General features: G+C 29.2%; 1 long non-coding RNA gene across 1 annotated transcript; it reads right to left on the bottom strand.

Annotated features, from left to right (window-relative positions):
• Positions 1–3,514: 3,514 nt before the first annotated feature.
• Positions 3,515–7,647, bottom strand: LOC120075703. The gene is made up of 2 exons (XR_005481385.1): positions 4,492–7,647; positions 3,515–3,953 (listed from the first exon to the last, which is right to left on the bottom strand). It is a non-coding gene; the product is annotated as an uncharacterized LOC120075703 (long non-coding RNA).
• Between the last annotated feature and the right edge of the window lie 6,560 nt (positions 7,648–14,207).

The raw sequence follows: 14,207 nt of genomic DNA, 5'->3' as shown, positions 1-14,207 counted from the left end.
CTCGTAACTAAAGGTTTTAATGACATATTCACCACGCGCCGCTAAAAGAAAACTTTTACTTATGCGTACGCGTTACTAAAAACTCACTTTTAGCAATACATTATTTTTCGCTATTTGTCTTATACAGTGACGTTACAAGTTTGTCACTGAAAATTAAGTTTTAGTAACATATAAGACTGTTGTTAAAAGTGGATCAATGGTCATTGCAAGTATCTTTTGCAACATACGTATGCATCAGTAAAAGTATTTTCTTAATTAAAACAATAATATTCAATTTGATATATAAACTTGTTATCACTACTACAAAACTAGAGTATAATATCAATCAAAAATCGACATTATAGGGGTACTGACTGACATCGAAGAAGGCTAACTAACATTATTTATATGAATATAATAAAAGTAATATGATATTTGTATACACAACTTAATTTTTAACAAACATAATAATTAACTAATTCACTTCAACAAAAGTAATATAATTATTCATCCCTCTATAAGCTATATTCAACTTACAAAGATAAACGGAATTGGTAACTATAATAAGTACAAGACTCCAAAAACCTTAAAATTACTTGTTGGCCCTAAATAATTAACTTTTTGAGCTTTATGAAGTCTCATCATCAGTTTCATCACACCCAACTTGAACTCAAGCATCTTCTTACCTTCGTCGTAAATGTTTTCAATATAACTCCATCATACTTTATCTTCTTTAAGAATTAACAAGCACTCAAGATCAACATAATAATTTTAGAGAGATCTTAGCTTGAACTTGAAAATAGATACTGATAATTGCATTAAATACCAATTTTGTTCTTCGATAGAAACATATAACATGTATCAAACTAGATGCCAACAAATGTAAAAAATTGCATCCATAATTATGTGTGCAATACATTTTCAAGTTGAATTATCCTTTGATTATGAAAACAAGAAAATAGGTACCTAAACTAGAATCCACCTGAGTTGAACTATCTTTGATATGAAAGCCGAGTGTTTCTTCAAACTAAGTTGGAAATCATAACAATTCAATGGAAACAATAAACAAGTTTACAAACTTATGAACACAAAAGAACTCATTGAAAACCATTAATAAACTTTATCTACCAAGCAAGTTAAGCTTATCAAAATTAAGAGAAAAGACTAAAAGAACCCAAATTTATTTTGATAAAATGCATAAACAATAAAAACCATAAATAATAACTTAAACCAAAAAACTTATAAACACATACAACTCAATGGAGACCATAGAAAACTTATCAACACAAGCAAGTAAGTCGAAATTTAATAGAAATCATAACAACTCAATAGAAACCATTAACAATAACTAAGTTGTGACGACCAGAATTGTAGAATAATCAGAACATTCCAACACATATTCTGATCTAAATACATTAGAACAAACTAGAGTTTTAAGAAGAATATTTTATAATATTACCTTTTAAAGAGAACACATCATCCTAGTTTGAACTCATAATAATTAAATAGAAACCATAAATAAGGAATAAGTTATAACTACCATAATTGCATGATAGTCATAGCATATACTAGCCCCAACACTTTAGAATAAACTAGAGTTATAAGAAGATGAATATTACCTTTTAAAAAGCAAGTCATGGTAGTTCGAACTCCATTTACTTATTGTACTCCTAAAATAATTACAAGATTTCTTAGACAATAAGAATAAGGTTTGAGAGCCCAAACTTTAGTTCAAAAATCTCAAAATAAAATAATGTCAAGGAGTGTTGATGTTCTTACCTTAACAAAGTCTTAAAAATTAACTTGAATGCTTCTAATTAATTTCAAAGAAAAAAGTATACCTTCTCCACTTGCCAACTTTCTTTAAATTTCTTTGATTGTCTTTTGTTGGGTTAGATGTATCTTCCCCATTTGTGTCGTAAACATTAGCAATGAAACTAATATGTTGCACATAATAAAGAAAAAAATTAACATTTACATTATAAATAATAGTTATAGCACAAATAAAACCCACAACATACTAGCACACAATTTCAAACCTTCAACCAGTTTTCATCAAGCCAAACAATTCAAACCTTTCTTTGTTATTCATATAAATATATTTTCAAACATTCAAAACATACTTTCAAATTCTTATCAAATTACAATAGTTAAAATTAGATTTAGAAGGTGTGTGAAAACTGCTTACAATTCGCAATTCTTGATCCAGATTTCATTTCCTTAACAGATGTCAACTTCCTTAAAGTTAACCAAAGACAAAATTTAGATATATTAATACTCAAATCGAAAAACTTAATAAATAATTTCTTAAACCAAAGCAGGTTAAATACTTACTAAAATTACTCAAACAGACCGAAAAACCTGCTAATTAGTTTTAAATTAATTTACATTATTTAGTAAGGATTCGAAAAATTCTAAAACCGATACTCTACCACCTAAATATTACCCAAACAAACTTATTTGCTGGAACGAGTACAAAGAAATCCAAAAACCTACCAAGAATAACTTGGCCCTTGCTGAAAATTGTTGGAAAGAGTTCGAAAGTAATCCAAAGATACAAATAGAAGCTTCAAATGTTAGGGATAATTACAAAACACCTCAAAATGAGTTGAAGATATTCTAAAAAACGCAATTACCGATTAAATTTCACCACAATGGCTCAAATTGAAGTGCGGTAGAGTAGTTTCAGATTTTCCAAAAAAATTTAGTGTGACAGCATACTGCCTAGTAAAATCAGCCTGATACATTTAATTAACAATTGCTTCAGAGAAAAAACTAACTTCCAAAAGTTGATCTATAGAGTAAAAGATCACTCGTTTGAAATGACATTTTAAAAAGATTGTTCAAGTGAGCAAAAAGATGTTTCTAACAATAATAAATAAATATAAATATTGTCTAGAAGAAAATAATATAAATTTAGAACATATATATTTTTTAAAACCTAAAAGTTTTTCTTACTATAACCGAATAAAGAACCCAGGTATATCCAAATATTTCAACTAAATTGATACATCGTGATCCTCATCATGCCACGTAGACAGACTCGCCAAGTAATATATAAGGATGATGAATTGAAAATGATATAATGCAAAAGCAGGAAGCAGGTTTTTTTTCCCCCTTTTTTTTGGCAAAGAATTATTAAAATGTGAATGTTATTGGCAGGCAGCAGACACTAATTCTGGAAACTGGAAAGCAAAAGCCCTTACCCTCCTCCATAATACTGAGCAGAATAAACAAAAACCTTTCATAAAAGAGAATTGGAACATTTCAATACTTTGTTTCTTTGGGAAGATATCATTGCCTTAACCACTATTTTTACTTTTACAACCTACTAGAGATTTAGTAGGAGGTCAGTTAACCCTCACTAGATATCTCAATTACATTAACGTATCCTCTAACACCTTCATCACACTCGGATAAGGATAGAACTAGGGAATCTCTCAAAATTTGGATACAGAAAAATTGTTCCAATTGGGCGATGTGCAGGATGTGATTTATATCTCTTTTCAGCTAAAGAAAAGGTTAGATAAAAACCTTCCAAAAAAATGCCTTGAACAACCGTGTATTAGTGTCCTAATTCCGAACTCTCTTTTGTAGTTATGATGATTCTTCTATTTCACATATCTCTTTTGATCATAAATTAAGTGGTTTGTCTCTTTTCAAAAAACAAATAATAATTATTATTATTATTACTACTATTCTTATACATTCAACATATAAAATATGGAGCTTCACTTAAAAATCTTCAATATGGGTTTCACGGTTTCCAACAACACCAGGGAAGAGTGTGAGACACAACCCGTCCTGCGTTTTTGGCTAATACAGCCTTCCAGTTGAGCTGCTCAAAGTCTCCCCTTCACCTATCTCAAGATTTCCAATTCCATTATATTGTCTTCCGACTTGGTGCATTAGTCCATCACAACCACCGTACGGTCACCCCCACCTCGCCTCGCCTGGTTCCCCTTAACAGTCCACTGTACTAATGGAAAATTAGAAGGGTGTTAGACCTCAGAAAGGGGAGAATTTTGGTTGTTAGGAATGGGAGAAAACATGCTATTAGAAAGTTATTCGACCTTTCAATTATTTATATAAGTTTGGATGCTTGGAATGTGAAGTGTAAGAGAAGTGTCATCATGCATTAGCAGGAGTGAAAAAACATGCTCAACCTCAAAATATGCAAAAGGAACAAAGATGTAATCTGAATTGGTGAATAATAAGCAGAAGATGCACTCCTAAAAATTGCCGAACACGGCATGAATGTCAAAAGCAACCAAGTTGTTCGAAGACTAATAATAAGCACAAACAATAAGCAGAAGATGTACTCTCAAAAATACATCCCCAGATGCAAAGGGTTGTGTGAAGTGGGAGGATTATCGTGCATTATTGCACGGATTTTTCCTTCATAATTGAAAGGAAGTTAAATTCAAGTAAATCAAACAGCACGAAAGTAAAACAAAAAATTAGTAGAATTTCAAGTTAAGCAAGCATTTCCTATAGTTGTTGATACCATACCCTTGTACGCATGCATGATGCAAAAATTTGTAACCTTGCACCGCACCTTTCAGCTACATACTGGATCAGGATCTTCTACTTTCATCGGGCAACCTCATTTTCGAGAACATCTCCCAAAAGTTGCATCCAAATTTGGGACAATTTCATCTCTAGGCTGCATATTGGTCTTACCATGGTCAATTATAATTCTTCCTCCATTGCTTTGAACTAGTCTGCCTATATACTTTAAAATGATCAATAGATACACCAAGACATTGAGACATCCATAACACCCTCATCACATACCTCAAGATCTAATCGAGATGCATTAATCAACCTAAAATAAGCAACAATTATATACAAAGAGAGCTAGAGTTAAGCTCACTAACAAAAAAACAAGCAAGAAGCTAGGAAAAAAACCTTCCAATTTAATGCAATAGTACAAGCACCATAGTGGTAGAAAAGAGAGGATTTAGAGCTCAAAAGGGCAAACGTTGAAACAGGCTTTTTTATGCTTTGAAATATACGGTTGTTGTGCTCTAGCCAAAGACACCATAAGCAGGCCGCAATAAGATTGCTCCGAAAAATTTTGGACTTTGTACCATTGTGAGAGGCCGCAATAACTAATATGTCTATATCATAACTCTATACCCATATGTGTCTCATATACGATGAGAAAATAATACGACGAAGAAGAGGAATCAGAAGATAGACCAAGATATCTTAGCTAGGTTGACACATCCTTAGTGAATCATGTCCGGCTTAAAAGCATATGCATTTGTAGAAAGAACATATGTGCGATCCATCCCTCAACAGGTAGAACCAACCAAATATAAAATTAAATAAATAAACAAATCAATATAAATTTTTTTGTCCTCTTCAACTAACCAACAAGTGAAAAAGCTTGCATTTATCACAATCTGTGCATTCAATCGTGATTTTGTTTAGAAGTTGGAAGTCAATATTTCACTTCTATTCCTTTTCGTATAACACACTAAAAATTTGGTATTCCTTAGTTAATCCATGAACTCAATTTTCGTTTAGAGAGAGACTTGATTAATTTTGTAGGATTTCATCAAATTATTAATATATAACTAAGGAGGGCACAACATAGAAGAACTGCATAGAAAATATTTAAAAAGCATAATAGCATTTAAAATATCATAAAAAGTTGTGTACAATTAGCTTTTTATTCAAAATCATACATTTACAAGAATCCTAGCTTTTAAACATTGCATTTGATTGAAAATATTCTTCACAGCATCAGTATAGGTGGAAGTTACATATATATGATGCAATGTAAAAGAACTGCAAAGTGTGATGCATACGCTGAATAACGATACATTAAATTCCCTTGATGGGTATAAAAAATTATTGTCCCTAATTTTAGTATTTTCTCCAACGTCCTATCAACAATTATTAAACCAATGAGGAAATTGACATAATTGCGCAAAAAACGTCACCTCCACACATGCACAGTAAACTTCGAAATTAAGAAAATTCTCGAGCATTAAACAGCTACTCAATTAAAACATTCGTGTTCATATTATTCTCAAACCTGGATGAAGAAACGCACAATAAATCTGACATTTTGTTTCCACAATTTCACCATCACTAAGCCACGGGAAGGGGTAAAAAAGGTTACTACTACATGGTGAAATCAGAAATTCGAGGATTTAACAAACTAATTAATTCTATTGAGCCAATCTCCAATAGTGTGGCGTCCAAAGGTCTAAAATTCAACTGAACTACAAATACAAAAAGACAATAGGCTTGCTATTTTGCGAATTTCGATATAATGGGTAAGCAAGTTTTCTACAATTAATTAATGCATTATAAATCGTGAAAATGATGATAACATGACCGGAAATCAGAATAGAAATTCTCTCCTCCGCTTATGAACCCTCCCCATTAATACACTAATAATAACTACATTCAATTTCAAGGTAACATAGGGTCTATTAAATTACCTAGAGAAGCTCCCATCAACAGTATTTAGAGGAAAAAATCAGGAGAAAAACATACATCGATGTCATGAATTTAAATCAAAGCATGCGCGTAATAATAATAAATTAGTGCATCAAATCACAAAGCAGCAAAATAAACAAACAAGAGAAACAAAACGACTTGCTCGAGAGAGAGAAAAAGAGAGAGATACCGATAGGGAGAGGACCAGCCTATGCTATGTAGCTTTGAGAGAGGTCCCGTTGTACGGTATTCTCACGATCGTGCCGGTAATACCGGTCAGTGAGCAACATGAAAAGCAACGCTTCTAAAGAAAGAACACACTGCATAAATCCGATTCATATGAGATGAAAAGTAACATACAATTCTGAGTCTAATCCATAAAAGGATTAACAAATCTAAAACAGAAAAATCGATGGAGAAGAATTGTGAAACTCGATCCATCTAACGAATCTGACAGAGAGAGAAGTGAGCACGCAAAAGAATTAGTATACACTTTTATACCAACTGCCTCTGGGTGCTCACTCTCTTCTGTCAAATTCCAAGTCCAGCGGACGATGAAGAACAAAACATCATCAAGAACGATAAACAAATAATTTTCAGTAAAAGAATCTTTCACATGTGAAACGGAGACAAAAAAACCGTCGTATACACATAGAAATCCGCAGAGCGAGACGAGAAAGAGAGAGATCCGAATCATCCGATAATGATGAAGACGACGAGATGAGCCAGATCCAGAGTATTGAACACCTTAAAGCCGCCCAAAATTCAAATCATAAACACACTATTTCATGAAGGAACAGACATTTTCTGAAGATAATGAAAATTAATTAGGGTTTTTAGCTTCAGTACGAAATAAATAAGCAGTTAAAGAAACCAAAAAAAAAACTCAATTCTCTCTCCTCCATGCAGGACGTCGGTAACAGTGCCGACAGCACGTAATCAAAAGCTTCTGAAAGACAAATCAAACAGTGCCGTGACGACGGTGACCGTCGCAACCGTTCTCCAAAAACAAGAACGACGGGAAATCGATTTGAACAGATGAATCAAAACAAAAAGAATTAGCAAAAAGAAGAACGATAAAAAGAAGATCGATCCAATCTGATCGATCGAGGAGCAGTGGCCTTGGGATGGAAATGATCTTATCAGTTAAATCAAAACCCCCACTCGTGGTTTGTTTTTATTGCGGAAGAAACACACAATGGATCGAGATCTTTCAGGACGCAAACAAAAAAAACGTAAATAAAAGGAGGAGGAATCCAGTACTTCGCTCACAGTGAAACTTTGTGATCAAAGAATGCGGTGTGTATACGTGTCAGCAGAGTATTGGGTGGAGTTGATTTGTTGAGGGTACGTGTTGGAGTACGGAGGATTGTTACTGGGAAGGAATGCTGACCGTACATTTTGGTTTTGAAAGAGAGGGTAAATCCCCGCCGTAGGATCATTATCATTAGGGTGGGGCCACCAGATGTTTCTCATCGCCTTGGAGAATGGTATAATAGGAGTGCGTAGGGACCGCCAACACCAACCAACCTCAATATCTTGTGTTATGGTAACCCTGATTTATAATTAGAATTTAGTTTTTATTACTTTATACAATTTTTTTAATTAAATTTTAATTTTCTTCTAATTATAGAGTCTAAATTTTTAATTGAACCTTAATTTTAAAAATATATTAAATTACAAAATTTAAGGTTATATTTGATCTTTAAAATTTAAATTTGTCTAGTCAATTTTTTAATTTTTTATTTTTATAAATTTTTTAAATAGATGTCCAACTAATAATTTTGTATATATAATAGATTCTCTTGAATTGTCAAATTTATTTTATATGATCATTGAATTATTTAACATTTTTGAAAAAAATTATGAACTTTTACATAAAAGTTGGAAATTTAGGGTTAAGTTAGACATGAATTTTAGTTTTATCTCTATTTTAAATTGATTATTTTTTTATAATTTTTAAAAAATCATTAATTTATTAGACATAAAATTGAAAGTTAACAAATTTATTAGACATCTTTAGTTTAAAAAACTATTACACATAAATTGGAAGTCGAAAACTTAGAGTAAATACTTTTTGAAATTCATGGACTAAATTTACACAAACTTAAAAATTTTATGGACTAGATTAATGTTTTGAATTTCGATAATCACGTTAAAAGTCTTGGATTACATCACGATAAACTTTAGGTTATATTCTAAATCCTAACCATCAGATTAATAAATTGGCAATGGGACCAGAATATAAACTAATTAAAAGGGATAACTAATGGGTCCATATATATACTCAATTTTGATTGCTTCACATAAAAAAAATGAAAGCTTTGTTAATTAGCACTTAAACATATGTGATGACATTTTGCAACTAATTATGTTTTTGCAAAATATTATTATAATCCATTGATTTATTGTTTTTATCAAACTTATAATGTTTTAATTAAGAACCATAAAATTTATATATTATTTAAGGTGAGAAAGTCTTCCTAACCAACATTAGGTAATGACTTTTATATTTAGACTAAAAAAAGCGAGCACGTAAAAATAATTACAATTTTGGTTTATAAGTTTTTTATCTCTAAAATTTTATGCCCATGATTAATTTGGTTTCAAAATTTTAAAGTGAATAATAGGTTAGTGAACTCTAAATTTTTTATCAAATAAATATCTAACATTTTAACTTTTTTATATAAAAACGGGTTTGATATGTCTTTTAACCCATTTAATATATTTTTTTAAAACATTATAAATTCTATTAGACATAAATTTCAATTTAACATAAAATAGGTCTAGTTAATTCTTAAAAAACCTTGACTACGTGGATGAAGAACCCTATTACATTTTTAAAGTTCGGAGAAAGACAAAATCAAAATTGAAATGTTGGACATTTTTAAATTTACGAATCTCTAGAGATTTGAAAATTAAAATATTTTAATCTATGAATAATCGTGGGCATACAAATATTTGGTTAAATTATCAAAAGTTACCCAAAACTGTGGAATTAATTTTTTTTTTTTTTTTTCTGAAGTACCATGGAATTGGTTTCAAGTATAGTCGGGTTCCAAGTTTGTTTCAAAACAGTTGATTAAAGGTTTGTGACATTAATTAAATTCGTGAACGAAAAATTGTATTTATGTTTATGAGTTCTTCATGTGAATAAATCTAAACACATACGAAAAAATAATTTTGAGATTGGATCAAGGAAAAATCATTATTGAAATAACAAAAAAAAATTGAAAACATGGAATTGAAAGGAGAAAGACGACAATATTTATATATGGTTCACGAACTTTATATATCTTTGTTTTAATTTTCTTTTATTTGCATATGTCTATATTGTTTGTTCAAAGAATTAAAATGAAATTTTTCAAAATTTTGGAGAAAATTGAAACCAAACTCCATTGTTCAATATTTTTTCGACAATTTAATGAAAATATTGACATAATTTTGATATATTCTTTATCTATAAGTACTTCATTATCCTTGTTTAGATGTACTCTTCTCATCTTACTCTTAAGAATAATAATTTGGATCTTATTGACTGAGTTTTAGGCAAATTTACATAAACCTATGATTCAATTAATTGAAGCTCTTATACAAATCATTCAACAAAGTAAAAGCAAAAATTCTTTAGTGCAATATCATTGGTGCTTCTCTTGAGTGCCTATAAATCCAACCAACAAAAGTGTTTTTCAAGACATTGAAAAGTCATTTATCGTCGGGTGAAAAACTATTTACATCTGCTTTGACTTTGGGTTATGATGAGGGTACTAAAGAGGTGCCAACCTAGTTAAGATGTCCTAATGTGCCTACCGATCCCTCTTTTCTAATATCTTGTTAAAAAAAATACTCAATTAAAATAATTTTAATAGTTATAATGCATTTACTATAGCTTTAAATTAGAAGGGATTGTTTCTCTATTTCTCTTTTATTTGTATTGTACTCCTATCTAGCTCTTCTATGTATAGAATTTTCTTTTGAATGAATACATCGTTTTTTTATCTGAGTCATAATAAGAGTGCTAAGAATGTGTCAACCTAGTTGGGATGTCTTGGTGCATCTTCTAAATCCTCACTTCTCTAATGTTTCGTTAAAAAAAGATTAGATGGAATTATATATGATGTATGTAGTAGGTATGTATAATTACATGAATGTATATATGCAAGTACATGTGCATGGATATAAATATTAACTCTATTCTCATTAATGGGTCAACTTTCAAGCATCAATATGGGAGCCAGTATATTAATAGCCAAGAAATTTGAGCACTTGGGACCACCTTTCCATTTTTAAAATTTATTTTTTACTATTTTACTGAAAAATGGGAAATACAGTAAAGTATTTTAAATACTATTTTAATATGTGTCAAACTTTATAATAACTGTTACATTGACATATTTGGTGACCATTGCACGAAAACCCTTTCCTTTCCACATCTAGGTTTTAAAGCCTCTTGTTTAGGGTGAAAGAGACTTTTTTTTTTTTTTCCTTTTGAGTTTATACGTATTTGAAAACGGTTAAATTATAAATTTGGTCCCTATAATTAACATAAAGTTAAAATTTAGTCCTTTTGATTTGATGATTTTGACAAATTTGATCCATGGTGAAAACTATTTTTCAAGGGTTTTATCAAACCGTAGAGACTAAAATCTAAATAGTTTAAATTTTATTTAATTATGATTTTATTCCTGTTTTCCCACCCTTGTTTTATTTTCACATTCTTAAGAGATAAAATAACCAAGTATATACAAATTATTAAATATATTAAAATTTATGTTTAAGCTTTCGAGTTGCTAATTAAACATGTAGTGTAAAGTTTGTGTGTCTTCTAAATTTTGTCTTTACATTTTCTCTTTTGGTTAGAATTGATTATCTAATATAAAAATTAATATATTATTAATCATTTCTTAGGCCATTGGTTGATTTGAAAGTTATTTATTCTTATAATATGTTATGCAAGTCATCGTGCTACCTTGAAAATTCAATCTTTTTAAAACAACGTAGTCTAAAATTTTAGTATAACAATTCAATATAAAATAGACAAATATATGTTATTTCAAAAGTAGATAGACTACAAACAAATAAAAAAAAATAAAATGTTAAAGATATGTCAACCTGTCGAGATATCTCAATGTATCTACTAATTTTATTTCTTCCATATCTTTTTTCAAAAAACAAACAAAAACTTTATGACTAAAGAATACTTTGATCTCCTTCTCATCAATCTTTGCCCTAGTCTCTTAAATTCATTTTCAATCTTTGTTAACATTCCTTTGTGAAAGTAATCTATAGGATGAGTTTGGAGAAGTATAAATAAAAGGGAGAAAATAAGATTTTTTTTTTTTTTTTTTTTTTTTTTTTACAAAGAGAATGAATATCCAACTTTCAATTTTAAAGAAAGAAGTACACGTCAAATACAATAGAAAAATTTTTTATTGCATGTTTTATGAGAGAAAATAAAGCTTACTAACCTTTGAAAAATAGTTTGTTTGGCAAGCCATTAATTTATATTTGGAAGAAATTAAATAGTATATGATCAAATTATCTAATGAAGCTGACCTTTCGTTCATTAATTCATAGAAAAAAAAAACACTTTATTATTCTAAAGAAGAAATTAACTAAATAGAAATGACCAAATATATTTATAAACTAATAATTTAATTCGAGGGGGGAAAAAAGGCCTGAATTTTTCAGAGTGTCAGGTAGATAAATTAATGAAAAGAAAGTGGAAAAAAAGAAGATTTTATGGGAAGCAGAGACCACGCTATTAAAGGGGCAGTGATTATTCCACATATCCAACTTCCTTAATTTAACAGATCCATATGAAAAAATTAGGTACCTTTTTAGTGTTTTTTTCCCCTTTTCTTAAAAAGAAAAGATAAAAATTTGTAGGGAAAAGCTTTAAGGTTATTAGGGTTTCATAATGGCTATGGACCACTCTCTCAACTACACATCGACTATTGTATCAAGGCTTTCTTGAAACGAGCCATGATTTTAATGTTCAAACAAAATATCTTTTTATTTTCTTTTTTATCCATCATATTACAATAATATGGCCATTAGCGATCGTTCGAGGCACCAATCAAAAATTAGTAGAGTGGATTATTATAGTCCACTCCACATTTACAATACCAAATATAATAGTAGTGTATACAATTATTTATAACCTGTAATAAGTATTATAAATACTATTTCAAAAATCCTATTTGCTAGTGTATATACCATTTTATGCTCTCTCTCTCTCTCTTTTTTTTTTTTTTTTTTTTTTCTATATTGCTTACTATTTACTACCTAAACAAAAAATAATAATTTACATTCTAAACACAAACTATTATATTCAAATAAAAATAATTTGAACCTCAAACACTCTATAACTCACTCACTATTATAACTTACTGACTATAATAACCAACTCAGCATCCCAAAGTCCCCCTATTTGTTTCAAAAAATAAATTTATTTAGAAATTTTTGGGAGTGTTGAAGTGAAAATTGTTTGTAGTTTAGGTCTCATTTGATAATAAAATTTGGTTTTTAATTTACCATTCTTGAATTTTATTCTTGATTTTTCACTTTTTGTTAAGAAAAAAAAACATTTGAATTTATAATAAAAATTTTAAAAAATTAAACTATCCTTTAGTTTTCAAAAACTTTGTGAAATAGTGATAATCTTCATTTTCAAAAATCAAAATGTCATCAAATCGATTCTCAACGTTACTTTTTAAGAAGTATATAATACTATAAGTTTAAGATGAAAATTTTGAAATGTTTGATATCTAATCTTTAAAAAAAAAAAATACAAAGTAGGTTAGTGAGTGCACCCGAATATATCCATTAGGTGGAAACATTCTTAACACCCTCATCATTTCCCGTTCATTAATATTCACTTTCCATCTTTAGTGGTGATGTTACTAGTTAACTTTAAATAATTGTAATTAATTAAGTTTCACTAAAATTAAATTTAAAATTTCACTTCATAATTATTTAAAATTAATTAATAGATATCAACCATCTCAAAGACTGAAAATGAGTATTTAGTGAAAAATCGATGTTAAAAGTGTAAATCTTGAAAAACTCAATAATCAAATTAAAACAAAGCTCAAATTTCAAAGATAATATTTAACATTTTGGAACTTAAGAACTAAATTAAAACCAAATTCAAAATCCAATTAAAATTTAGAAGGGTAACATTTTGAAATCTAGTGACCAAAATAGAAATTAGATCCAAAATTAGGATTCAAAATTATTTTTTTTCAATATTTAACAACTTATTAATTAGTTAGGTAGGTTTAGGGTTTGATTGACTTAAGAAAAAATATTTTTCAAAAAAATTATTTTTATTTAAATATTTTTTATAAAAACTTATTAAAATACACCTAAAAAATTTTTGAGTGGTTTTTTTTTTTTAAACAGTTTATTTTTAAAATTAAACATTTTATAAACACACCTTTAGACTGAAATTGATATTTGTATACGTTGTTTGTTTTTTTCTTTGTACAGAAATCTTTTTATTGTCTGAGTCGTAACATAAACATGGTTCAAATAGTTAAGAAGTATTCGCCATTTATGTAATAATAACAAATGTTATAATGAATTTTTATTTTGAAAATCACGTTGCTATTGTAATAATGGCAAATATAAAATTGAAGCGAATCATAACTCGGCGAATATCTCTAAATGAAGCTAAACTAAAAGACTTAAAATGGACAAAATAATATGACATTTAAAGTTTAAAATGTCATTCTGACGGCTCAATTTTATGGAATCGACCGTTG

Source organism: Benincasa hispida, chromosome 4, assembly GCF_009727055.1.
Source record: "Benincasa hispida cultivar B227 chromosome 4, ASM972705v1, whole genome shotgun sequence".
Lineage (NCBI taxonomy): Eukaryota > Viridiplantae > Streptophyta > Magnoliopsida > Cucurbitales > Cucurbitaceae > Benincasa > Benincasa hispida.
The sequence above is the reverse complement of the archived record's forward strand: the minus strand, read 5'-3'. Positions and strand labels throughout refer to the sequence as shown.